Source organism: Anolis carolinensis, chromosome 3 (genome assembly GCF_035594765.1).
Source record: "Anolis carolinensis isolate JA03-04 chromosome 3, rAnoCar3.1.pri, whole genome shotgun sequence".
NCBI lineage: Eukaryota > Metazoa > Chordata > Lepidosauria > Squamata > Dactyloidae > Anolis > Anolis carolinensis.
Window position 1 is genome coordinate 12,857,640 of NC_085843.1, and position 26,587 is coordinate 12,884,226.

Sequence of the window (26,587 nt, forward strand, 5' to 3'; positions counted from 1 at the left end):
GGGCGGGGCCTAGCCGGGCGTCGTTCTTTCAGAGCGGCCATATTGGCGTCGGCGATTCGAAGGCGGTTTGTTAGTTCCGCAGCGGACGGAGAAGGAAGAACGGAAGCGGGCCTAAAAGAAAAGCGGTTTAAACGTTCGATAATCGAAGGTGAGGGCGGAGAGGGAGGGAAAGGAAAGAACGCCGCCTGAGAGAGAACAAAAGAAGAGAATGCCGTATAGCGGTTATTAGAGGGAGGGGGGAGTGAGGGTCAAAAGTCTTCGATTGCGTTTGGTAATGGCTGGAGTTTCTCCTCCCGTTTGCAGTAAACGGAGAGACGGGAATGCGCATGCGTCTTGCGCCATCCCGCCCGCGATGAGTAGAAGGTTAGAGCAGCGGGGTTCGGCGTCCGGAAAGTGGCGGGTTCGAGGCCCGGGTCCGACTCTTTGGAAATTAATAATAATAAAAATCATAAATCTTTATATATATCCCGCTTTTCTCCCCACGGGACTCAAAGCGGCTTGCAACATATTAAAATCATGTAAACAACCATCCAAATACATCAATAATAATAAATATAAAACTGTTTTAAAACAACAATAATATACATTCACATTTTTGTGGCATCATGTCAGATCATAATAACGTCCAAAAATAAGATATAAATAGATACTAAGCATTAAAAACATTTTAAAGCAATTACAAGTATTATATCTACAATTACAATTATTTTATAATTATATCTACGATTATGATCATATAATGATAGCAGGCAACCTATCACCTTATACTACAACTTATGATATAGTACAGTATATTGTATAATGCTAATAGTATAATATACAGGTAGTATATTACATATGTTGTGGTATAATAATATAGTACAATCGGTATACTGTGTGTATATATATGCATAATATATTGCATGTAATATTACTAATAATGTTGCAGTATAGTACAATATAGTAATAGAGTAGAGTCTCACTTATCCAACACTGGTTTATCCAACATTCTGGATTATCCAATGCATTTTTGTAGTCAGTGCTTTCAATACATCGTGATATTTTGGTGCTAAATTTGTAAATACAGTAATTACTACTTAGCATTACTGCATATTGAACTACTTTTTCTGTCAAATTTGTTGTATAACACGATGTTTTGGTGCTTAATTTGTAGAATCATAACCTAATTTGATGTTCAATAGGTTTTTCCTTAATCCCTCTTTATTATCCAACATATTTGCTTATCCAACGTTCTGCTGGCCTGTTTATGTTGGATAAGTGAGACTCTACTGTATATAATAATTGTGTATTATATATTACATGTAATATTATTAATATTGCAGTATAGTGGTATATTCTAATATAGTAATATATAATACTAATGTTGTGCTATGCTAATAATAAAATACAGTAGAATCTCACTTATCCAAGCTTCACTTGTCCAAGGTTCTGTATTATCCAAAGCAGTCTGCCTTTTAGTAGTCACTTTTTGTAGTAAATGTTGCAATGTTTTGGTGCTAAATTGGTAAATACAGTAATTACTACATAACATTACTGTGTATTGAACTGCTTTTTCTGTCAATTTCTTGTAAAACATTATGTTTTGGTGCTTAATTTGTAAAATCATAATGTAATTTTATGTTTAATAGGCTTTTTTCTTAATCCCTCCTTATTATCCAAAATTTTCCCCTATCCCAGATTATGCCGGCCCATTTTTCTTGGACAAGTGAGACTCTACTGTACACATAATATTGATAATACAGTGTAATAATATTTTAATACTTTAAGAATACTAATATATTAAATGAGCCCTTGGTGGTGCAGTGGATTAAACCACTGAACTTGCTGACCAAAAGGTCAGCAATTCGAATCCCAGGAACGGGGTGAGCTCCTGCTGTTAGCCCCAGCTTCTGCCAACCTAGCAGTTCAAAAATATGCCAGTGTGAGTAGATAGATCAGTAGCTACTGTTCCGGTGGGAAGGTAATAGTGCTCCATGCAGCCATGCCAGCTACATGACCTTGGAGGTGTCTATGGAAAACACCGGCTTTTCAACTTAGAAATGGAGATGAGCACCAACCCTCAGAGTCGGACACAACTAGATTTAATGTCAGGGGGAAACCTTTACCTTTTACAATATAGTAATCTATAATACTAATTTTGTACTATTCTAACAATATATTATATATACATGTAATATTGATGATAATATTATAATGTAATAAAATATATTAATAATGCAGTATAATACTATTATAATATGTGAATACCAATATATTAAATATAATTACTACTGATAATATATAATAATATATGATATACTGTTTTATTATTTTATATTTTAGGTTGTAGTGTTTTTGATTGTGAGCCGCTTTGAGACTCCCTATGGAGAGATAAAGCGAGATATAAATAAATACAGTAGAGTCTCACTTATCCAACATAAACGGGCCAGCAGAATGTTGGATAAGCAAATATGTTGGATAATAAGGAGGGATTAAGAAAAAGCCTATTAAACATCAAATTAGGTTATGATTTTACAAATTAAGCACCAAAGCATCATGTTATACAACAAATTTGGCCGAAAAAGTAGTTCAATATGCAGTAATGCTATGTAGTAATTACTGTATTTACGAATTTAGAACCAAAATATCACGATGTATTGAAAACATTGACTACAAAAATAAGTTGGATAATTCAGAACGTTGGATAAGTGAGTGTTGGATAAGTGAGACTCTACTGTACATAAACCTTATATCAACCTTTATAAAAATATTGGGAAATTTAACAGCATTTTTATTTGGTATGCATGAAAGAGGTTGGTTGTTGGGGAATTTTGGAGGTAAGAAATTGGGTGGCTATTTCCCATTGAGTTATGTCCTACTTTACAGGGTTCTTAAGAAGGTTTTCAAGGAAAGCCATGTAATTACTGGTTTTTCTATGTAATCTTCTGTACAGCAATACAGCCACTTTGAAACTGCATTAATAATAGTAATAATAATAATCACTCTTTATTTATATCCTGCCCCATCTCCCCAAAAGGCCTCGGGGCTTCTCACAACATAAGTAAATTCAGTAAATAATATATAAAAATAAATGACAAGTTAAACATATTGTTCCAATAAATTAGATAAAAGCCAAAATACCCAAGTATATCCATAAAACAAAGACCTTGTCCACATAATAATAATAATACTTTATTTCTTGACCACCCTCTCTCCCCAAAGGGACTCAGGGCAGTTTACAGACACAAAACATTCAATGACTCAAATGAGTACAAACACATCAAAATAATACAAGATAATGCACAGTAACAACAGTAAACTTACAGCAAAAAATTAAGCATTGAGATGAAAATAATCAAAATAAGACATAGTAAACTAAAACATAGAGTAAAACATAACAACATATACACTAAAAGCAGTTAAGATACAATTACTTTAAAATGGCTAAGGGGGATATAACTAATCATTTTCAAAAGCCTGTTTGAATAGCCAGGTCTTTAAATACTTAAAAGTCGTGAGGTTGGTTGCTAGGCATTGTAGATACCCCATCATTCCTCTAATGGAATGAATTTAGACATAGTACTACAGTACAACCCTGTGGCCAAGATACTAATGAATTCATTTATCCATGTCAAACAAATATGTTCTCTATGTATTATTTATTTATTTATTTATTTATAAGCCGCCCTATCTCCCCTAGTGGACGCAGGGCAGTTTCCAATAAATAAAAGTAACAAAGTGGCAAACTTTCATTGCCAAAAACGGACAAACGACAAATCAAAACAGTAAATAAAACAATCTCAATATAAACTTATAAAACTAACTGAAAAATAACCAAAAATTAAACTTAAATAAACATAATAAACATCACACACAATTACCATCTAAAAGGCTCTTACAAGTTAAACTAAAAATACATTAAAAGCATTAAATGGTTTACAGCATCTAGATATTCCAGTGCAATTATTTTAAGGGTTTCAAAGTGATTTTAACCAATTGTAGGCTTAATTCTGTTTTAATACATTGTAGATTTTAAACTGCATTTAAAAAAACATTGTGAGCCACTTTGGGTCTCAGTCAAGAGAGAAAAGCAAGATAAAAATGTAATAATGTAAACTTGTTTCAAAACGTAATTTTTTGAAATTCTGTTAATGTTAGCAGTAATCTACAGTTGCGTAGTCAAGACGGCTGACAACTTCTGCATCCTTTTATTATGTTCCCTTGTTTTTTTTTAGCCACAATTGAGCAGGCATTCCTTACAGGTAAGTAGTTAAAATAAAGAGATTCCAGCTAAACATTAGGAAGAACCTCCTGACAGCAAGAGCTATTCAACGGCGAAATACACTGCCTCAGATTGCAGTAGAGTTTCCTTCTCTCCAAGTCTTTAAGCAAACGCTGGATGACCATCTGTTGGGAGGGCTTGGATTGTGTCTTCCTGTCTTGCAGAAGGGGGTTGACTGGATGACCCTTGTGATCTCTTCCGACTTAGCTTTTTACTGGACAATCAATGGAAGGAAGCTCTCCTCATAAATTCAACACGACACTATAGGATATCTCCGTTTCTCCTCTTGACACTCTCTTCAGTCTAGTACATTTGTATTTTTATTTAAAGCTCTGCAGTATGTAGCCTTGTAAGCCCTAACTTATCCTGACAGAGGAAGCTGGTCCTGTTACCACAAAGACACTTCTGGCTGAGAAATATCTGAAGAAAGGTAACCTGAGTTGAAGCCATTCATTTTATTTATTCATATATATATATATTGGTTTTTAAAACTTTCTAGTCTGATAATATTATCCATTGTAGAAACAAAAGGGAAAATTCACCAGACAAAAAAAAGAGACATGTCTCAAGACACTGAGAAACTCTTATCACCTAACAGCTAATGAGACTATCATTTCAGTGTCATAATATGGGTCTTCTTTTTTTCTTGTGCAATTTCCTCTATTGTTGTCCATGTTTTGCATCATTCATAGTATACTTTTAAGTTTCTGCTTGAATCAACTGTCTTTGGACCTTAACTGAGCAGAAATCCTCAAATAAGGTGCAGTATTTCTAATTTATAATTACTTCAAGGCAATCATTTGTACCCCTTGTGGTAAGTTATCCCTAACTAGAATTCAGAGGTTCCATTTCAGTCAGCGATACATCTATATATTTCTAAATTTAGTTTTTCCAGGTGCATTATTTAAAATAATGGGGTTTTTAAAACTTGGATGTAAAGGCCACATGCAAACATATATTGCAATAATGCGATAACTAAAAATACACACATTGAAGAGAAGAATGAACGTTGTGGGAATCATGAAAGGTAAGACATACAATCATGCTTGCAGAGGAGAGCAATGGATACAACATATATAGAGCATCAACTACAGAAGGAGTTCTTATGAAGATCATTTGCAGCAGCATCTATATTGATAAATATATGTTTTTGTGGTCTAGTATTTAACAGTAATTTGTAAGAATGCGATTATTAAGACAAGTTAATTGAAAAGCTTCTGAAAATTGCTGTTGCATCAAGGGAAGCTGGAAGCTTCCTTCTTGAAGCAGTCAAACCTGTAAAATTTAATAACCCTGGTTTTAAAGCCTTTAACTTTATCCTGTGGTATTTTTATCTAGAAATGGAGCAATTAACGTAATGTAGCCGGAGACTATGACTACAGATTCCCTTATCCGAAAAGCTTAGGACGAGAAGTCACCTGTATTTCAGATTCTTTTGCATTTGGGAATGCTTGCTTGTACACCATGAGATGTTTTGGAGATGAGACCCAAGTCTAAACACAAAAACATGTTTCATGCTTTATGTTAATATACAAAGCCTGCAGGTAATTTTATACAAAATACATCAAATACTTCAGTGCATGGAACAAAGCTTATATATATTGAATTATATATTGAATTATCAGAAAGCGAAGGTTTCATTATCAGGCACACGTGTGGACCATTTCAGATTCTGTATTCTGGGTAAGGGGTACTCAACCTGTTAGCTTTTCCTTTTGGTCTTTTTTCTTTCACTGTTATAAGAATCTTTTATTGGTATTCTTTATATTGTGGCTGAGAGGGAAAAGGAAAGGGCCTGAGGCCAGAAATTGTGGGAGTTGGAAGTCCAAAACACCTGGAGGGCTGAAGTTTGCCAATGCCTGATCTATAGGCTGAGCCAGTTCATAGGAAACATTTTTTTTCTCTTTTGTAATATCATATTTTTAATGATCGATGATTGGAGAATTAAAAACAGTGTTTAAAGTGCAGAGCAAACATTCCGGATCCGAAGATTCCTCCTTCAGACAAGGTGCCATAAAAGGAGGGGCATTAGGCACACAGATTGCCTCATCACACTAGAGCATGAATCCACTTTAAATCCAGTTTCTGCCTCCTGCAGAATTCTTGGTGTGGCTCAGGACCCTGTCCCTAAAGTGGATTTAAAGTAGATCCAAACTAGTGTGATGAGGTCCAATAACTTGTTGAAATGGTGTCTCTTAATTGTGTTATACAGTAGAGTCTCGCTTATCCAACATAAATGGGCCGGCAGAATGTTGGATAAGTGAATATGTTGGATAATAAGGAGAGATTAAGGAAAAGCCTATTAAACATCAAACTAGGTTATGATTTTACAAATTAAGCACCAAAGCATCATGTTATACAACAATTTGACAGAAAAGGTAGTTCAATACACAGTAATGCTATGTAGTAATTACTGTATTTACAAATTTAGCACCAAAATATCACGATATATTGAAATCATTAACTACAAAAATGTATTGGATAATCCAGAATGTTGGATAAGCAAGTGTTGGATAAGTGAGAATCTACTGTATCACCTTCACCTTTTGTGATGTCCGATCTGATTGATTTCGAAGCCTTGAAAAGCTTTATACATATTAAGTTGGTCCTGACGAAGATTTTCTCACTTGGAATTTGAAATCTTTCATATGGACCAGCACAGTTAACCTGTAGCAAACACTTGTGTGCATAAACTCAGACATATGGTCCATTATCTCCCACAGGTCTTCAGTCCTAAGTCTAAGAAAAGAGTGGGCAAAGTGTCCCTAATGTTAAATAGCACATGCCCAAACCAGCCTGGACAGTATTGCAGAATACTGGGAGTTGCATCCAGCAGACAAATGGATGGCCATGCCTGTGATGCCACTGACAGTATGGCAATTTGTTAGCCCTGTTCATTGTAGTGTACATTCCTTATGAAAACCATTCAAGTAATTGTGTTCCCGGGTATTCCTTTAACGTTAACCTTTGTATCAGAGGTAGAGATAACAGGAAAAGAAGAGGACTAGGTTCCAATACCACAAAAGTTCAAAATGTTTTAGCAAACCTTTTTATCCAAAACTAAAAATGCATATGAAATTGATGCCACCAACTCAGGTAAGTTTTGCATAAGTAAAAACATTTTGTACAAAAATGATTTCTTCCATAATGCACGCAGGATTATTTTTTTTTACGATTTCTATTTTGAATCCCAGACTTAAGCATTTCTTTTATATGCTGGGGACAGCTTCTGAAATTTATCTGTTCTCTTATGTCTCTATTTGCTGATGATCAGTAAGGGATGCTGGACTCCTACCTTGCCTTGAGGATGGAGGCACAGGCTACCAGATGTTCAAACTTTATTGTATTGTTCCCTGCAAACATACTACTGTAATTCTGCCAATGCAAAAAAAAAAAAAAGTAGCCCCATCACCATCTTCCAGCTAGACCAGACATGGGTAAACTGACCATTCAGGTGTTTTGAACTTAATTATTTAAGTAACCTGTACCCCCACCTTTTCCCTTTTAAGGCCCCAAAATGGCTTACAGTGATAAAAACAGGCATAATAGAAGTTGGAACATTTAAGACCAAATATTAGCAGTTGCGGTCACATGGCCTAAAACACATTACACTATAATAAAACATTAAAACTTATGGGCTGTTAGGGATTATGGGAGTTCAAGTCCAAAACACCTGGAGGGCTGAAGTTTGTCCATGCATGAGCTAGAAGAGTAGGGTGCGGAGGGTTTAAAACACTTTTTACAAAGGAGTTTCTTGGTTAGAAGCTTTATTAGCAAAGGTGTGTGTGTATTAAATGTTACATGTTATTTTTAGAGCTGCTGGCAGAAGCATGGAGAAGGTTACATGGAGCCGTTTGTCAGCCCCACTCCCGGTTTTCCTCCATATAAACGTTCCACCCTGATAATCCAGGATGAGTTCTGAGCAGAATTATAATGTATATAGCATCCACACATGTATTTCAATGCTTTCCTGCAGTTGCAGATCTACAGTAAATATTTTATTTTAAAAGCTGGCTTTAAAAATAGCCAGTTTGCAAGTTAAACTCGGAAGAGGACCTAGTTGTGGCCTTCCCGTGTCATGGCATGGATGTAATTACTGTAAATGGTTTCCTGTTTCTGCCCATTTTAACAGATATTTTTTCCAGGTGAGTGAAGAAGAGCCTAAAATAAGATTTATAGGAAATGCATAGTGATTAATGTTTAAATTTGCAGTCTTTTGGGACCTGTAAGACCAGAGGATCTGAAACGACTTCTGTCATCTCATCTTGAGACGTTGCATCGAAGAGTTCAGTAATCAAGCCGAGTCACTTTCGTGGATGGGTAGACAGACACGCACATCTTGGGCCTTGATCTAGCAGGAGTTAATGCGATGCACTAATTTTTACCATTGCTCAGTGAGGAGAAAAACATGCACACTCTTTGAAATTAATATCTTTATTCTGCAACAAGCTGTGTTCCTATCATTCTGTGGAGCTGTGTAGCAACAGAGGAAAAGGAAGATTTACGTAGGGTTTTTCTTAACTAGAAAGAATGTTCTGTTCACAATGAGAGAACATCCTGTTTTTTAAGACCACTCATAAAATCCGATCTTTCTATTTTATTTTTTTACCTCTAGCTACCATCCATAAGTAAAAGTGGTAAGTATTTTGAAACTACTTTTTTTCTTCCCACAAAAGCATCTGTTGGATTTTGGGAGTTTCCAAAGTGTTTTTGGACGCAACTTGGAACATGCCTTTTGTCCAAAGAGCAGTTGTCAAACAGTCCTGATCGATTGCTCTCCCTGCTCTGAGGTCAGAGGACTTTCCAAGTTGTCCTGCCTTGCAGTCTTTGAAAAAATGCCAAGGACAGAATCTTGGACTTGCCCCAAATCTAAAATGTGTTATTTCATCAAGCTAATAATTTCTCCTTTTCTGATGGGGTAACCATTAATATAAATTATTTCCATCAATCTTACATATGATGCAGAGGATGTAGTCTGAAACGGAAGATAAAACTGCTATGGAGCATGCAGGCAAAGGTTCAGCACGAGAATACAAAGGCTGAAGGGAGAAGGAAGCAAACAAAGATGTGTTTTACATCTGTAGGATTTTTTTGTACATACAGTAGAGTCTCGTCCAACATGAACGGGCCAGCAGAACGTTGGATAAGTGATAATGAGGGATTAAGGAAAAGCCTATTAAATGTCAAATTACATTATGATTTTGCAAATTAAGCACCAAAACATAATGTTTTATAATAAATTGATAGAAAAAAACAGGTTAATGCACGGTAATGTTACGTAGTAATTACTGTAGTTATGAATTTAGCACCAAAACATTGCAATGTATTAAAAACATTGCTTACTGAAAGGCAGATGCGTTGGATAATCCAGAACGTTGGATAAGTGACACTACTGTATTTGTATTTTAGAAATAGCTGATTGGGGGAAAGGCAACTTTTTAAATACATGGAATGTGAAGACTTTCCTACAGGCTTGAATACATGAGCAGATGCAGTTGTACAGCACATAGTCTGGCCTAAGCTTTCAAACTATTTGCAAAAGCTTTTAAAAGCCAAATATGCAGAAGCAGCAAACAGGTAAAATGTACTCAGTAGCTTGGCATCATTCAGAACAGCAAATAGGGTATTTTTCTAGAAAGGCAATATTTAGACAGGCATACTAAAGGGCTAAACACGTTTAGCATCTTCATTTGCTGTTCTGGCCTTGCACAGTGATCAAGTCAATTGTACTTAGAAATAAATCTAGAGTACTTATGGGACTTGGTTCTTCAGAGTGGCACCATGATATATGAAGGATATCCTGGCTTCTGTATATCATTCACGAAGATGTTAAAAATTGCCATTGCTTATCAGTTTCCCTGTTGAGTATCACCTGCTTGTGCCATGACTCATAAACAGTCTTGGTTTTTGGTTGAATCAGAAAAAAGTTCAGCCTTTTAATCTAACTAGGTTTTTTAAATTCCTTTTTATTTACCTGCCTATTTTTCTTTTCTCTTTCAGCTATTAGAAAGGTGTGCTTACTTTTCTGTTTCAGGTTCTAATTATTCGTCAGAGCTTGAAAATGGTTGCAAAATTGAGAAAACAAATCTTTTGTCTTTCAAAAGAGGAAGGAAGTTGATCTCAGACTAAACCCAGTGTCCTATAAATGGGCTGCATACCGGAAGGGCTAGATTTTTCTGTGGAGCCAATATGGAGAACACATGTCAACATTCCTTTATAATCGCAGTGTATCTTTATAGCTGGGTGAAGAAGTGTCATTTCCTGGCAGTTGTGGAAGCATTTTTCATACCTGAACTATGTTCTGCTAAAGAAACGCATTCTCTTACATTAAGAGCAGATGAAATTGGAAATTGTCATCTTTGTGGTAGCTGAAACAAGTTGCATTCATAAAGGGGGGGGGATGAAATGTTTTGAGTTTTGCAGGATTTTTTAAACCTTAAATACCCTGGTGTCCATCAAGCAGAAAGGAAGGCATGCACAAACAACCAGTTTTGACCTAAGGAATGTAATTGTACTTGAACTGAACTGCTGTGGACTCATTTCACCTACTTTGAAGATTCAGAAATCCTTGCTGACCTACTCTTGAGTTACTCAAAAGAGGTTTCTCCTCTCCAACATTGATGTAAAGTGAGGTTGGAGAACCATTTCTGATTTTTCCTGACAATTTGTTTCTCTGTGATGGGCAGCTTATTTTAAAAACAAAAAGATCTTGGATCAGGTAGTTATGCTTATTGTTTTTCTGCTCCATTCCAAGGCTTGAAGGTTTGTGCTGAGATCACTTTGGGGCCAGAACACTCGGACAGCATGGCTAAAGGAAGTTCCAGTCCAAAAGTAACTTTTCAAGACTCAAAGATAGTAACTTTAGAGCCATTGGGTGCCTAGAAGATGAGGTATCTGTTGAACAGATATTTGGAGCTGATCTTTAAATATAGAGAAGGTCCAAGGGAGATAGGACCCAGTGAGTTCACCACTGTTTTCATTTTGCCTTAGACATCTTTGTAGTTGTCAGATATTTTCAGTGTTGCAAATCACCCCAAGAAGTTGAGCCACACTTTTAGTGTTTTATCATCACCCTAAGCACCAACAGTGATAGAAAATGTATGATATAAGGGAGCAGGAAATGAAAAATAATTTGGGGACAAAATAGTCCCATCTCTATATGAAGTGGGTTAATTTTTAAGGTGACCATATAAAACCTAGGTGAGGGCTTTTGGGAAACAGTTAATGAATATGTGACTATATGGTTAAAAAAGAGCCCTATTTACAGTATAGGGGTAAAATTTTATCCCTATGGCATGTTGGTCATTCAGCTGTCAAAGGCAAAGCAAGGGAGAGGTGGTTAATGTAAGAAGATTTCAAATTGGGTAAGAAAAAGCATTAAGAACAAGACTCTCAATTTTTAAACAGCAACGTGTCAAAATGTTTTTTTTAGATTTTCAGTAATCTATAATGACATCAGTAACTTCAGGAAAGTTGAAATCCATGACTCCGTTGAAAACAGACTATTTCTCAAAATAAGTGACTAACTTCTGTTTTTTTTTTTTTTTTTTGGTTCTTTCAGGAGCTGCTTGGACTGAAATAATGCACCTCTTTTGTCTTTTCAGGTTGAGAGCCCATTAATACTTTGAAGGAATCTTTTCATGCTGTACAAGTGGTACGGCAGAACTGTGAAGCAGAAATAACCTAAATAAGGTGGCTGCTTTTCAAAACTGCCGAATGTGCAGACCTAAGGTTGTCCCTTGGAAAGTTTGCTAATTGTTTGATGCAACATAAGCTACTTAGCAGAAATCTCCTTCAGCATCTGCTAAATAGCACATGGCCCTGTGTCTTGTTGAGACTGCTCTTCATCCATTGGGAGAAAGACAAAAAACCTAGAGAAATGTGTAAAAAATCCTGGGAAACCAAAGCACAGCATTGACAGTAAGGCTCCCAAATAAACGTCCACAGTGACAATAAACACAGGCCTTGTGGATGATGGGAACAAAGGCACACAATTCATTTTTGCAGAGCAGATTCTAAATGGTGGGACGACATCTTTGCTTCGCCCTGTTGAAACACACCAGTTGGGTAGGACGGAAATATCAACCCTTCTCTATGCTTTTAAGTTGGCCGAAAGCAGGGATGGGCCCTGAAACTGAGCAGGAAGGCAAATAGCAGGCATTAACTTCGGCCAAAGGATCTTTTGAGTTCCTGCAGTTCTTTCAGGCCAGCCTAGTGACAACCTGGTCAAGACAATAAAATTAATTCCAAGCATTAGTATTTTATAGAACTTCAGCACTGTACAAACTATAACTTCATGAGCAATATCTAATGCGTACATGATAAGCCTTCTCAGGTCAGTGCGAGCAGCTATTTACGATTTTCTCCATGTCTGGTGTGGTATGCAACTGTAACCTGTAGTTGTTGGCCCAGGGTACATAATATTGTAGCTGAGCTGCTGATGCAACACTGTTATAACTCCTGAAAAACTAAAGCCGATTATGGCCCCTGAAAGGAAATTTTGTTTCCTGAGAGAGTGCAAATTTGTCAAAAGTTATCTAAGACCGAGAAGGTACTTGGAACTTGTAGATTAGAGCCATGTGGTGTAGTATATGAGTGTTGGGCTTTGGAGACAGGATTTGATTCCCTGCTTAGCCATGATAGGGTCACTATGTTGGAAATTACTTGAACTACTGCATTTATAGGGCAAGTGTAGTGGTTTATTTATTGGATTACAATTCTAAAGACCAGGATCTAAATGCCTGCACAACTATGGAAACCCACTGGGTCACCTCAGGGAAATTGTATTTCTCCACTCCAGAAAAAAACAAAACATTTGAACAAATATTCCCTGATAGGTTCATCTAAGCCACACAGGCTACCTGATTGTCTTTGGCACGGGCAAACCAAAAGCATAGGAAATTCTGGCTAAGCCTGCTATGGCATTCTAGGCATTGCAGTTCAAAAAGCAATATTCCCAATTTTGTGGCACTGGCTCACATAACCAAATACCCACTTTTACTGCACCATGAAAGGCAATATGAGGAAAGAAGTGAAATAGTTGCCCTTATGGCTTTCAATGGTGCCAATTGTTTGAGAGCTGCCTGGAACTTTCTCCCAGCCAATATCATTGGGTGAGAGCTCGAACAGGCTCCCTCCTTCTGTCCATCATAGGCTTCAAGGCTCAACAAGACAATCCTAGTTCCTCCTCAACTGGATTGAATCCAATAATTGGCATTTGCCATGGAGTCATGACCTTTAGCAATCTTCTGAATGCAGTCTGGACCTTAATTGTTTCAGTGCATAGGAAAAGCATTCCTTTCTCGCAGATTCACTTGGTACTTTTTAAAATGTGGATTACATTAATATAAAAGTCTTAATACAAATATTTTTGCAAGCAATCCTGCATGTCTGTTTCTGTATAAAACGTTCTTTAACAATTTCCATCATGAGAGAATGGACTGCAGATACAGGGCCATAGTTTCTGTCTTTAAAAGGCACAAAACAAATTACCAGACGTTATGGTCACAGAGATATGCCGGCATGCAAATAGGGCCTGGTAAGATCTGAAAAACCAGAAATGAGAAGGTATTAAATCTTTTTGGTGGAGTTCTGGCAACCTGTTTGACTCTTGGCCTCACCCCAATAACCTAAAGCAGAATACACTGTAAATTACATGAAATTATAATGGGCATAAGTATGGTGTCTATTCGGCTTAAATTGTCACAGGGCAGATAATGCTTTGGCACACAATTTTCACTTGTGTTTATTCTGGAGCTTGTGTCTTGATGTATTGCAAATATTTGTTGATTAACTGATTTTATATCCTGTTTTTCTTCCCAAATCAGGACTCGGGGCAGCAATAAAGAAGATACTCTCCAGGTGGCTTAGAAATAGAACAAGACGGATGGTAAAACAATCCCAGTTTGACCCACTTTCCCCTTCAAAGTTCAGGACTGAGCTATGTAAATTATCCTCGGCCCTGTTTTCTTTACAATAACTTTGTGGATGGGTAGGAGGGAGAGCAACGGTAGCTAACTAACCCAAATATTGTATAGCCCTGGGACTTTTCAGGGGATAAGGCTTTCAGCAGATCTTGTTCAAGTTCTCAATAACGAAAACATATAATTCAACATTTCACAGATGAAAACAGGAGCATGTATAGCCAAGCAGCACCAGAGTGGTTATTACTAAGAGTTATTACTGAGGAATGAACCACAAACTAGGAGAAACTACAGCAGTGAGCCTGTCACAAAGGGAATGATTCCATTCTCCCTTACTGAGACCATGCGGACTACTTTGAATTCAGTTTGCAGCAATTAAAGTAAACTCAGGATGAAAGGGGAAGGTGCAGAAGCGGGAAACCAGGGCGTTTTAAAAGCAGCTCAAAAAGTGAGATAGAAGATAGTCTGTCCATGACAAATCAAGGCAGTTGAAATATATATTTATATGCCTACACATAGACTTTAGTAATAGTGCAACACTAGTCTGCTTAGACCAGAATGTGTCTATAGAAAGGTGACCAAAACGATTGAAGGTCCGAAAGCCAAGCTCTACGAGGAATAGCTTAAGGAGTTGGGTATGTTTAACTTAGAAGAAAAGAAGGCTTGGAGGCGACATAGCAGCCATATTTTAAAGGATGTCATATTGAAGAGGGGACAAGTTTTATTTTTGCTGCTGTAGAGACTAGGACACGGAGCAATGGATTCCAACTAAAGAAAAAGAAATTCCACCTAAACAGGAAAATCTTCCTGATGGTAAGAGCTTACCAACAGTGGAATATGCTGCCTTGCAGGGTGGTGAAGTCTCCTTTTCTGGAGGTTTTAAAGCAGACACTAGATGACCATCTGTCTGGAGTACTTCGATTGTGTTTTCCTGCAAGGCAGAACTGGGTTGGACTGGATAGCCTGTGAGGGTCTATCATTCAAACAAGCACCATACTCTAGCTCAGATCCAGACTTATTCCTTCTTAAGGAAGACACACAGAAATCAACGACATACAAGTTAAGCATGGACTATGGATTTTAATAGGTCGTAATATGGCTAAGTATGGAGACAAACCTTTGTCTTATTCTCTCCCCCCCCCCCCCTTTCTTCCTCTGTGGCTCCGATCCAGAAGTCAAAGGGTATATTGTGCTGCCCTTTGGTTTCAAGATTTGACTTCCTTTTGCTCCAGTTTGCAGCAAGACCACACAAACGAGACGTCAGGGTCATTAGCCAATCTGACTCACGCTTCTACCCAGTAAACAAGCCTGCTTTAAAACAAAAAACATCCAGACGCCTGCTCCCATGAGATCTTACGCTGATGTGAAACCGTAACCTCCTTCCGTGCTTCATCCTTACGCTTGCATATTCCTTGGTGACGCTTTGCTCTAATCCTTGAAAGTAAACAGAGACGGGACCAGGGACTGGCTTAATCCATGAATCAGGCCAGAACAAAGAGATTATGCAGAAAGATGTGCGATTTCCAGGCAAAATGCAGAAGTGAACCCAAACAATGAACGGTTTCAAATCTGCATTCTTTTGAGACAGTTTTACTGAGAAAAAATCAATTGCATGCCAAAACAAAAACAAAACGCCTTGCTGCAGTCAAGTCCAAAAAGACAAGAAAAAGAGATTTGGGACATACGTCTCAGGATGGCATGTGAGGTTATGACCCCGCAGTGTTTGATTACAGATCCCAATATCCCCTAGCAGAGGCCTGCTGGGTGGGGCTAGTGGGAATTGTCTTTCAAATACTGGAGAGCAAATTACAACTTCTAAAAGAGAGAAACTTAAAAATCCCACAGAATTTTCTTTGTTTTGCCAAGCGATAGAGTTTCTAATTTTGAACCTGCCTCTGACAGGTGTGAAAACAAAGCAAAGATACAGTCTGAATGCAGAAGGCTGTTTTTTAAAAATTAAATCACACACAAAGATCTCAAGACTGTTTCGAACACCAGATTGAAGAAAAAAAATGCACAACTGAACAATAGGTCCAGTGTCTGAGAGATCAGATTTATCAAGAAGAAAGATTTCCAAGGTCTCCTCTGCAGTGTTCAGTCACTTGGAAAAACAATGCTCCCCTTGCACATGGATGTTCCCTTGGTTTCTCTTCCCGCTGAGCCACAAACATTCTAATTGTGTCTTATACCTCAGAGCTAGTTTCAGACGTGACTGCCAAGGGGAGCTCAGAGTGATTTAGGATGCGCTCTGTCTGTGTCATTGTGAGATGGTCCATGATCAATTGCAGCCTGGGTGGAGTTTCTCCAGAGGCATTACACCCAGAGTCCATTTCTTGTAAACTTTAGACAACATCAATCATGTGGATCACATTTGGCAAGTGGAGGACTTACGGTTCCCTAAAGATAGGAGCAATTGCTTGGGACGTAAGCCTTTGTGGGTTAAGGACCACGTTTCCAGAGTGTCTTTTAGTTGACTAGTCTCTACAACACAGCTACAAGAGAGTGATAAAACAGTCTTGTACCATGAAGCTTTGTTCCAGCTGATCCTACCTCGCAATGTTGTTACAAGGGTGAAATCAGTGTTATTGTTTAGCATCTGCTCCCTACAACATTCCTGAACTAGAAACTGGGTAATTTGAGGTCTTCTAGTTAGATTGCAATTCCCAACAGCCATCACCATTAGCTACCTAGCTAGCGCTGATGAGAACTGCAGTTCAATAAGCTGTGTGTCCACTTCTGGATTAGACTTGGATCTCCACTCTGCCACGAGGATTGCAGGCTCCCTTTGGCCATTTTCTTTCTCTGCCTGATTAACCTCCTAGGTGTGTTGTGTGGATATCATGGAGAAAAGGGGAACCATAAATGGAACATGGATGGACATTAGGAGTGTAAATGTAATAAAATGATTTGTTGTTTATTTGTTCAGCAGCTTCCAACTCTTCGTGACCTCATGGACCAGCCCACATCAGAGCTCCCTGTCGGCTGTCCCCACTCCCAGCTCCTTCAAAGACAAGCCAGTCTCTTCAAGGTCCCTGTCCATCCATCTTGCCCTTGGTCAGCCCCTCTTCCTTTTTCTTTCCTTTTTCCCCAGCATCATTATCTTTTCCAAGCTTTCCTGCCTTCTCATTATGTGACCAAAGTACCTCATCTTTGCCTTTAATATCCTTCGCTCCAGTGGGCAGTTGTATGGACTAATTTGATCTTCTGACAGTCCAAGGCATTCTCAGAATTATCCTCCCAACACCACCATTCAAATGTATCTTATTTTCTTTGCTCAGCCTTATGATCCAGCTCTCGCATCCATAGGCTACTACAGGGAATACTATTGCTTTAACTATACAGACCAGTGTGATGTGTCTACTCGTCACTGTTTTATCAAGATTGGTCATTGCTATCCTCCCAAGAAGTAAATGCCTTCTAATTTCCTGGCTGTAGTCTGCATCTGCAGCAATCTGCAGAATAAAATAATTGAATAAAAAAAATATTAAAATGATAGGTACATCTAAAATATTCACAAGACAAACCAAGTGGTTTTTGGCAACACCAGGAACTGGTGAGCACACAGTCATTGCAGCTTTGCTATGTTAACCCATTTAAGCAGGTGAGAAAACCATTTGTTTGATTCTAAGCACAGCCTAAACAAATGCCGTGATAATTTTTAATATAGTGGTCTTGTCATAAACTGGAATCTCCCATGAGAGTTCTTTGTGCAAGAATTTCAAATCCAAATTTAGCAGCAACGTTCTCAGGGAAGCTGACATTTATACACCTGCCAATTCTGGGCAGTACTATCTGTATCCAAGAATCACAGTGCCTCCAGCGTTGTTTATCCGTTAATCTTTAAGGTTCCATCTGGTGTTTTATTCTTCTTTGCAAGAGCCAAACAGAACCTGACCTCTGGAATTAACACTGAGCTGGATTCTCTATTCTCTCCTAGAGTCAAGAAAAATTGCTCCTGTTGGACTGGGCATTTCATCTAGGAATGGATAGGAGCAAAGCCATAAGATCCCATGAGAAAAAGCAAGATGTGTTTTCATTTTTAAAATAATACATACCTCCTTTACCAGAGTAATTGGAATTCAGTAAAAGTTTTACTTGTTAACTGGCACCAAACTTGACTTCGATTATAAAGCCTATGAATGAGGAAACCTCACCTTATACCAATAGCTCTGGATAGAAATAAAATCTCATTCATGCTCAGGTCCTGCAGGAGATCACGGCTTCCTTCATTGAGTCCATCTAGAATGCAGTCTTCCTCTTTTCCCACTGCCTTCTGGCTTATCAAGCGTCATTGCCTTTTCTAATAGGGCATGTCTTCTCATGATTTATCCAAAATATAACTGTTTCAGTTCAGTCATCTTGACTTATAGGAAGAAGAGCGGCTTGATTCCCTCTACTACCCATTCTTAAAATCTTTTTAGCAGACAATGGCACCAAACTTCAAATTATTTGATGTTATTTCTGTCGGATTTCTTTACTGCCCAGTTTTCCCAGCAGGACACAGAAACTGGTAAGACAGTGATATGGTTAATCCTAACTTTAGTATTCAATGATATATTGCACTTGAGCATCTAGTCTAGTTCCTTCATAGTTGCTTTGCGTTTTCTTGGCTGCAATTCCCACCTTGATTAATGAAAATCTTGAACAATTTCAATGTTTTCAGCATCATCACCACCTATTCAGTAGCCATGTTCCTTAATGTTCAATAGTAAACCTGCCTTTGCACTTTCTTCCTTGGCTTTATTTAATCTTTGCAATTTTCTGATAATAGTATGGTGTCATCTGCATATCATAAATTGTTTGTGTTCCTGCCTCCAATTTCCATGTCTTCCTCTGAATTTAACTTGCTTAACATATGGGACTGTCGGTGTACAAGTTGAACAGATGGGGAGACAAAATTCAGCTTTGTCTGCCCATTTGTCAATTCAGTTCTCCAAATTCTGTCCTGTTGTCTGGCTAGAGGGACTCATCTGCACCTGGGGTTAATCTGGCCTGGAACATCTTCAGATTCAACATGTACATGCTGAATCCAGAGCTGTTGCAAGACGGTCCAGGACCACGTTGGACCAGCTCAAGTGTTGCCTCCTCTATATCACCACTGCTGCTGCTCCTAGCTAACCAAGGAACTCCATATGAGCACCTGGCTGCTGCAATCGCCATTACTGATGCCAGAGCTGGGCACCCACATGATCAGCAAAAAGGAGGGGGTAAGTCCCCCCATCTTCTCGGTGGTCACATAAGAACAACATTTTGAGAGCAGCAGAAGTTGCCACAGTGCTCAAGCTTTGCTCTGTGACCATCTAGAAGCACTGATTCAGACACCATCCCTCCCCTTTCAGTGCATGATAAGGGTGCTGGCAGTGGTGTCCATCTGGAAAAGGTATCCAGCCGAATCAGACTTAATTTGGCTATTCAGATTGTCTAGAAATAGTCAGACTCCAGAGTATACCCTGACTTTGTGAAATATCTCACAGTAGTCACTAGAAGTCCCTGTGTATTGTGAAAAGAGACAATAGTCAATTCGTGGTAAGTATGTTTAGCCATTTCTGTAAGAGTAATCCATAGTTTTTCATGATCCAGACCAGTGGACCCTAAATTAAGGCCCGTGAGTTGGATGTGGCCCTCCAAGGTCATTTATCCGGCCCTGGCCTTAAACTTTAGACATAGGGTTGCCCTATGTCTAAAATGACTTGAAGACAGACAACAACAATCCTAACACTTCCCATTGAAAAACTGGTAAGTTTATGTTGGTTAAAGTTGTTCCTCATTTTAAATATTTCAAACTATAGTCTGGACCCCCAACAGTCAGGGGCCATAAACCAACCCTCTTAAGAAGTTTGAGGACTCCTGCTCTGGACAATCAAAGGCTTTGCTATAATCTATGAAGTACATGCTGATTTCCTTCTGAAATTCTTTAATATGTTTATTGTCCAGTCTATGTTTGCAATATGATCTCTAATGCTGCTTCCTTTCCTATATCCTTTTGCATCACAGGAGCATGCAGTCTTATCATCATGGAACAGTGGTGCTTCAGCCCATCCTGTGTATTATGTAAGAATTTGTCAGAAAGCCCATATTTTGCTTTGTCTACAAGGCAATATTTGAAAGTATATCTGGGCTATAATCATGTAATTATATACTTAAACATTTACCATTGAAAGAAGTGGGAAAATGTAAAGTTGGAAGCAGCCTGCAATGATTGTAAGAAGGACCTACAAAGACATTGTTCTGTTGGAACACAATTTAGGAACTTAATGTTTCAATTGCACCCAGAGAACATGGTGTCTTGAGAGCTGGAAACATCAAGTTCTTGGAATATGATACCCATCAGGACATCAAAGTGATTCTGTTTCAGCAGATAAGAGAGAAGGTGCTCTTTGTTCTTTGGACAAAGAGCAGGAGTAGAAATGTGGATAAAATGAGATTATCAATTATAATCCTTGGGTTCTCAGTCAGCCTACATCAGAGAGTAAGGCATGTGTAAGCTGGCTTGCTCAACTTTGCAAGGGCATGACATCAGGAGAATCTGGACAGGGTGCTTACATGTAACTTGCTAACACCCCATATGTTTAGTAAAGCTGATTGCATGAAAATGGTTTCAGGATGATTGCTTGAGGTTTCATCACTGGCATTCAGAGTACACATCCTCCACCTTGAGACCTGAGATTCTCCTCTCCATCACTTTTGGTCTGAGATCAGCATCGAGACATAGAAAAGATGACATTCTTCCAGCCTGAAGAATGGAGTGATACTTAAAGGCATTTGACATTTGATTCTCCAAGCACTCATGCTAAGAATCTTGGCCATTGGAATGTTAAGCAACTGCACAGTTTAGGAATGATTAAACTTATTCCTACAGGCACAACATTATCTAGCATCCTATGTAAATGATATGGAAACCATGCTCCTATGCTGTCCCATTCAGCAGATGCAATTTCATTAAATAGGTCAGAGTGATCCTGCCATTCTGAGCAAGAAATGTGCATGTTGCTTGATGTTTCACCTACAATGTGTAAACCATGTAAAGCTCTCATATACTGTCTTTTGTCCAATTACTACCTAGATTCCTTATGCCTCATTTTATCCCTACAGCAAGAGCTGAGAGAGTATAGACTGGTAGTCCCACACTATCTTTCACTATAATTTGCATTCACTTTCATTGGTTTTGACACATATGATGCATTTTCACTGTCTAATGAATGCAATTTGACCCCACTTGAGCCTCTAGTGCTAGGAAATTGTGGGAGTTGTAGTTTTACAAGGTCTTTAGCCTTCTCTGTCGAAGAGTGCTGGTGTCCCACTAAGCGAAAAATCCCAGGATTACATAGCATAGAGCCATGGCAGTTAAAGTGGTGTTAAACTGCATTAATTCTACCAATAGTAATCTTGCTCTTATGGAGGCTTGTCCTACAAATGTCACGTGTTTGATGGTAACCTCCATATTTCTCATTTTCTGAAACTTTTCAGAACTGTCGTTCAGACTGAAATCCTGGGATGTGGAGGCATAGCTAATTGGATTAATGCCATATCAGTGACTTTGCGACCAAAGCAAGTTTTCAGCAATTTGATGACATCAAGAAATAATGAAATTCCAATCAGTTACTTGGTTGCTTGTTTTAGCAACAGAATATTTATCAGAGAAAGTGAATAAAAGCTTGCCCTTCCCAGCAAGTTTGGGCAAAATCAAAGTGCCGCAGCTTCTCATAGCTTGTGCGTTTTTCTCATTAGTAGTGTTTGCCAACTTGACCACATTCTGATATTGTTTAGCCACATATGTCCCGGTTTTCTTTTGTGAAATGCTGGAAGGAATGCCATTATGTGAACCGGTTCTTCCAAAATCCTCATCTCGAAAAGAAGCAAACCATTATGTGCAATTATTTGGAAGTGAAAATGGTCCACAAATAATTCAATCTTCTTTGAAAACTTATTGAAGTAGTCAAGGGGAGGAGGGGTGACAGAGGGAAGGGATGTGAGACAATAATAAGATGAGAATCAGGAAATGCCATTACATCTAGTAAAAGTTTATATGTGGTTGACAGTAGAGGTGAAAAGAATAGGTTAAGGGTAGTGCAAAAAGAAAAGAAAAATGAGATTTGGAAAGGAATTCAAGAGGGTCGCCCTTTATATTTTCAGGGATTTTTCTCAAGTTGCTCTCAAGTCTCCCCATTAATTGTTGGCATAACCATTAGCCATCACTGCCAAATGAAACAAACAACGTGCAACTGTGTGGCTCATGTTATAATCCTAACTTATCTTTGCTTCTTCATCCCTCTGTTCCCTTTTCCCTCTTTTTTTGGCTTACAGTGTAAGTACCTCAGGGGAAGATAGACATCTTTTTGTTTGTTTGGCTTTTTTTGTACTTGCCTTTCTTGCTCTTGTCTGCCTTCATGTCATTGCTGAAGCAAGACTATCATTGGGCTTACTTGATGTTTAGAGAGGGGTTGCCTTTGCCTTCCTCTGAGACAGAGAGAGTGACTTGTCATGATCACGCAGTGAACTTCATGACAGAGAAGGGATTTGGATCCTGATTTTGAGAGTCCTAGGGTGCGGCTATACTGGAATTAATGCAGTTGGATACACTATTGTAATCATGGGAATTGTAGTTTTACATAGCCTTTAACCTTCTCTGTTAAAGAGGGCTGGTGTCTCACCAAACTACAAATTTGGTGTCAGGTGCCCCCTCCAAATCCAGCCTAAATCAAGATGTTGACAGGTTTCCTTGAAATCGAGAGCAATCTGAGTTTTTCGAATGCAGATTACAGTCTGAAAGGAGTACTCCTTTCTTGGTGGGAATAGTCATATGCTGCATGTCCCTGTTGTATCAAAATCAAGGTGAGTATGTCCCCCCCTCCCCCCCCAACCGCTTTAGAAGAGAAGTCCTTGGTTGAAGGTAAATGTCTGTGGGGTTGTTGTGTGTTTTCTGGGCTGTATGGCCATGTTGCAGAAACATTTTCTCCTGACGTTTCGCCCACATATATGGCAGGCATCCTCAGAGGTTGTGAGGTATATTGGAAAAAACTATGCAAGTAAGGTTTATATATCTGGAAGGTCCAGGGTGTTAGAAGGAACTCTTGACTTTTGGAGTCCAGTGTGAATGTTGTAATTAATCACCTTGATTAGCATTATTAGCCTTTCCAGATTCATTTCCTGGCTTCTTTTTTTTTTTTTTAAACCTCTAAAATCAGAACAATAAGGAACAACACTCTGAAAACAGGGGAATTCCAGACATGAATCAGTCAGGGAAAACTAACACCTCTGAACAAAAGATTCCCCCAGGCAAGAAGAAGCCAGGAAATGAAGCTGGCAAGGCTATTAATGCTTATCAAGGTGATTAATTACATCATTCACACTGGCCTCCAATAGACAAGAGTTCCTTCTCCCACCCTGGACGACAATCCTGTGATTCCAGTCGTGAAAGCCTTCGACAACACAAATGTCTGTGTTCCTACTGTGGAACCTCTTGCCTCGGGAATGTCTCACTGCAAGTGCCTTGATGCTGTCAGTAGGGGCTCATCCCCTGTTGCTTTTCCAAACAGGTTCTGCTTGTCAGCTGGGCACGGAAAGGTGAAGACAAGTCTTGTTGTTCAATCCCAACTGATTTGCACTCATCACCTTGTTACAATATGCTCTGCTAATGTAAAAGTTCAGATTTTCTTCCTCTGGGCTTGTTGACTTTGTAGTGGTGTGCACTGAAGTTAATGACTTATTGAATCCTACCCCAAGGCTTTATTGATAAGATTTCTTCAGAGGGGTTTTGCTTTTATGATCCTCTTTATTTCACGGAATCAAAGAGTTGGAAGAGACCACAAGCCATCCAATCCAATCTCTTTCTGTCATGCAGCCATACGTATACAAAGCGACCCTGACAGATGGCCATCCAGCCTCAAGAGAGCGAGACTCCACCACATTTTGAGACTGCCTATTCCACTATCAAACAGCTCTTACAATCAGGAAGTTCTTCCTAATGTTTAGCTGGAATCACTTTTCATGCTATTTGAATTCATTCCTCCATGCCCTAGTCTTCAAAGCAGCAAAAAACACGCCTTGCCCCCTTTCTCAATGCAACATCCTTTCAGATATTAAAACATGGCTATCATGTGCCTTCTCAAACATCTCATCTCCAGGCTAAACATACCCAACTCCTTAAGCTGCTCCCCATAAACATTACAGGTGAGATCTGGCCAAAACAATAAAATGGACTATAACTTCCCAAATAAAAACTGGGACACGGGACCAAGCAATAGTAGAGTGTGGTTGAGTTGGCAAAAGCAATTTATAAGGGAGCTACAAGAGGCAGCATGAAGTTGCTTGGGATGTCATCCAACTTTATGATCCTAACTTTTAATATTTTTTAACATTACTTTCCTATCCCACAATGTCTCCATTGAGTGTAAATGATGGTGCTCCATATTCTAACTTCATAGTTATAACCCTAAAACATAGGTAAAGTTGATGAAGAACTATCAGCTCATTTAATGACTCAGTGAGCAGGTGAAGCCGACTCGCCCAAGTTCCAGTGTAATATGTGAATCACTGTTTCTAAACTCCCCAGCAAAGGTTGGAGAGCTAGATGTTCAGGGCTTGTTCCTTCCTGAAATAGCTGCTCATGCTGTCATATGAGCTCTGCCATCTTGCTACTCTTGTCTTGCAGGTTCTTTGCCCTTTCTCTGATATTTCATTGCAACTCCTTCTGTCTCCTGTGACTTTGTATTGGAGCTGCTCTAGAGTCTACGTATGTACAGTTTCCCTGAATTGTGATGAAACATTAGGACTGAATCATTCTCCCTTCCTCTGACAACATCCTAGTGATTGATCCAATCTCCAAATGCATGCGTTCAAGTAATTTTTAAAAGCTGCAATCTGTATTTGGAATCATAAAACTCACCAAATATGAGTCCTCCAGAGAAATTACAGGCATATTTGGTGGCTCAGTTCTTTTTAAAGAAGGCTTTTGTGTCTTCTTGCTGTTGTTGTGTACCTTCAAGTCATTTCCAGTTGATGTTGACCCGAAAGTGAGGTTATCACAAGGTTTTCTGAAGCTGAGAGTGTATGACTTGCCCTATGGGTTTCCATGGCAATTGGGGAATCAAACCCTGTCTCCAGCGTTGTAGTGTGCATCTACACTGTATATTGAATGCTGCTTGACAACACTTTAACTACCATGTCTTCATGCTGTGGAATCCTGAAAGTTGTACTTTGATGTGGCAACAGAATTCTTTGATGGAGGAGGCTAAAAATTACAACTCCCATGATTCCATGGCAGTTCAAGTGGTGTCAAACTGCATTAATTCTACAGTGTAGATTCACCAAACAATCTAACAACTACTCTCACTCTTTTGTGCTGACATAACCCCAGTTTTTTTATTTTCATCCTCTGATTAGTTGTAATTGTTTTCCCCAGCAGCATTGCCATTGGAAGGATAGTGAAGGAGAGGTGGAGAAACACAGCCTTTTTGTGTAAATTTGGAGCAATATGTTTGCAATGAACAGGGTAGAGCTGTGAAAGCATCTGCTTTTGTACTAATTGTATTGTGACCACGTGTTTCCATCCATAACAGGCAAAGTAAACAACAGATACCTGGTAAATCTCCTAGTCATGTATATTACAAGTGAAATGCAGAAGAGAAGCCTTACCAGTTCCTCTCTACTGTGTTTTTTATATAGAATTTAGACTGCAATAAAATGAGCGTTATGCCAACCATAATTAATAACCATAGTTCCAGATTTAAAACTCACCAGTGAAGCAAAGACAGAGGCGTTTATTGCATCTTGGCCAAGAAGCAATGCTTTTGAACTCGTGCTCCAAAATTACAAGCATAAAAGAACATGTGCTGTGTAAAACAGTTTTATACAACCAGGCTCCCCATTGTTTCAGTTTGAATTGTCCTTCTTCTGTTTCTAGTTGGCCAGAGAAAGAGACTGGCTAGGATCTATACCGGGATTCGTTCAGAGTGAAGGCTGTAGAGCCAACCCCATGCAAGGGCCCAGGCTGGAAATGTGGCTTAATCCAGTTTTATATTAAACAGAGGCAGGGTTTCAGAAAACAACAAAAAGAAGTACATACCAGGACTTTGGTTCTGGAAGCAAACAAACAATTTTTTCCAGGCAAACAAAGAAGGGTCTTCAGAAAAGTAATTGAGGTGGCTGCAGTGGGGCAGTTGTGAGCTATTGTCTATCTTTTGTGTTGCTGTGAGTTTTCCAGTCTGTATGGCCATGTTCCAGAAGCATTTTTTCCTGACGTTTCACCCACATCCATGGCAGGCATCCTAAGATATTGTGAGGTCTGATGGAAATCAGGGGCAGCTAACACCTCTGAACAAAGGATTCCCCCAGGCAGTAATGAAGCTTGCAAGGCCATTAATGCTAATCAAGGTAATTAATTACAACATTCACACTGGCCTCC

The 26,587-nt window shown here is 38.8% G+C and overlaps 1 long non-coding RNA gene across 1 annotated transcript; it reads left to right on the forward strand.

Moving 5' to 3' along the window:
• The first annotated feature begins 4 nt into the window (after positions 1-4).
• On the forward strand, positions 5-24,850 carry LOC134297326 (uncharacterized). The gene is made up of 2 exons (XR_010004030.1): positions 5-20,235; positions 21,652-24,850. It is a non-coding gene; the product is annotated as an uncharacterized LOC134297326 (long non-coding RNA).
• Positions 24,851-26,587: the final 1,737 nt, after the last annotated feature.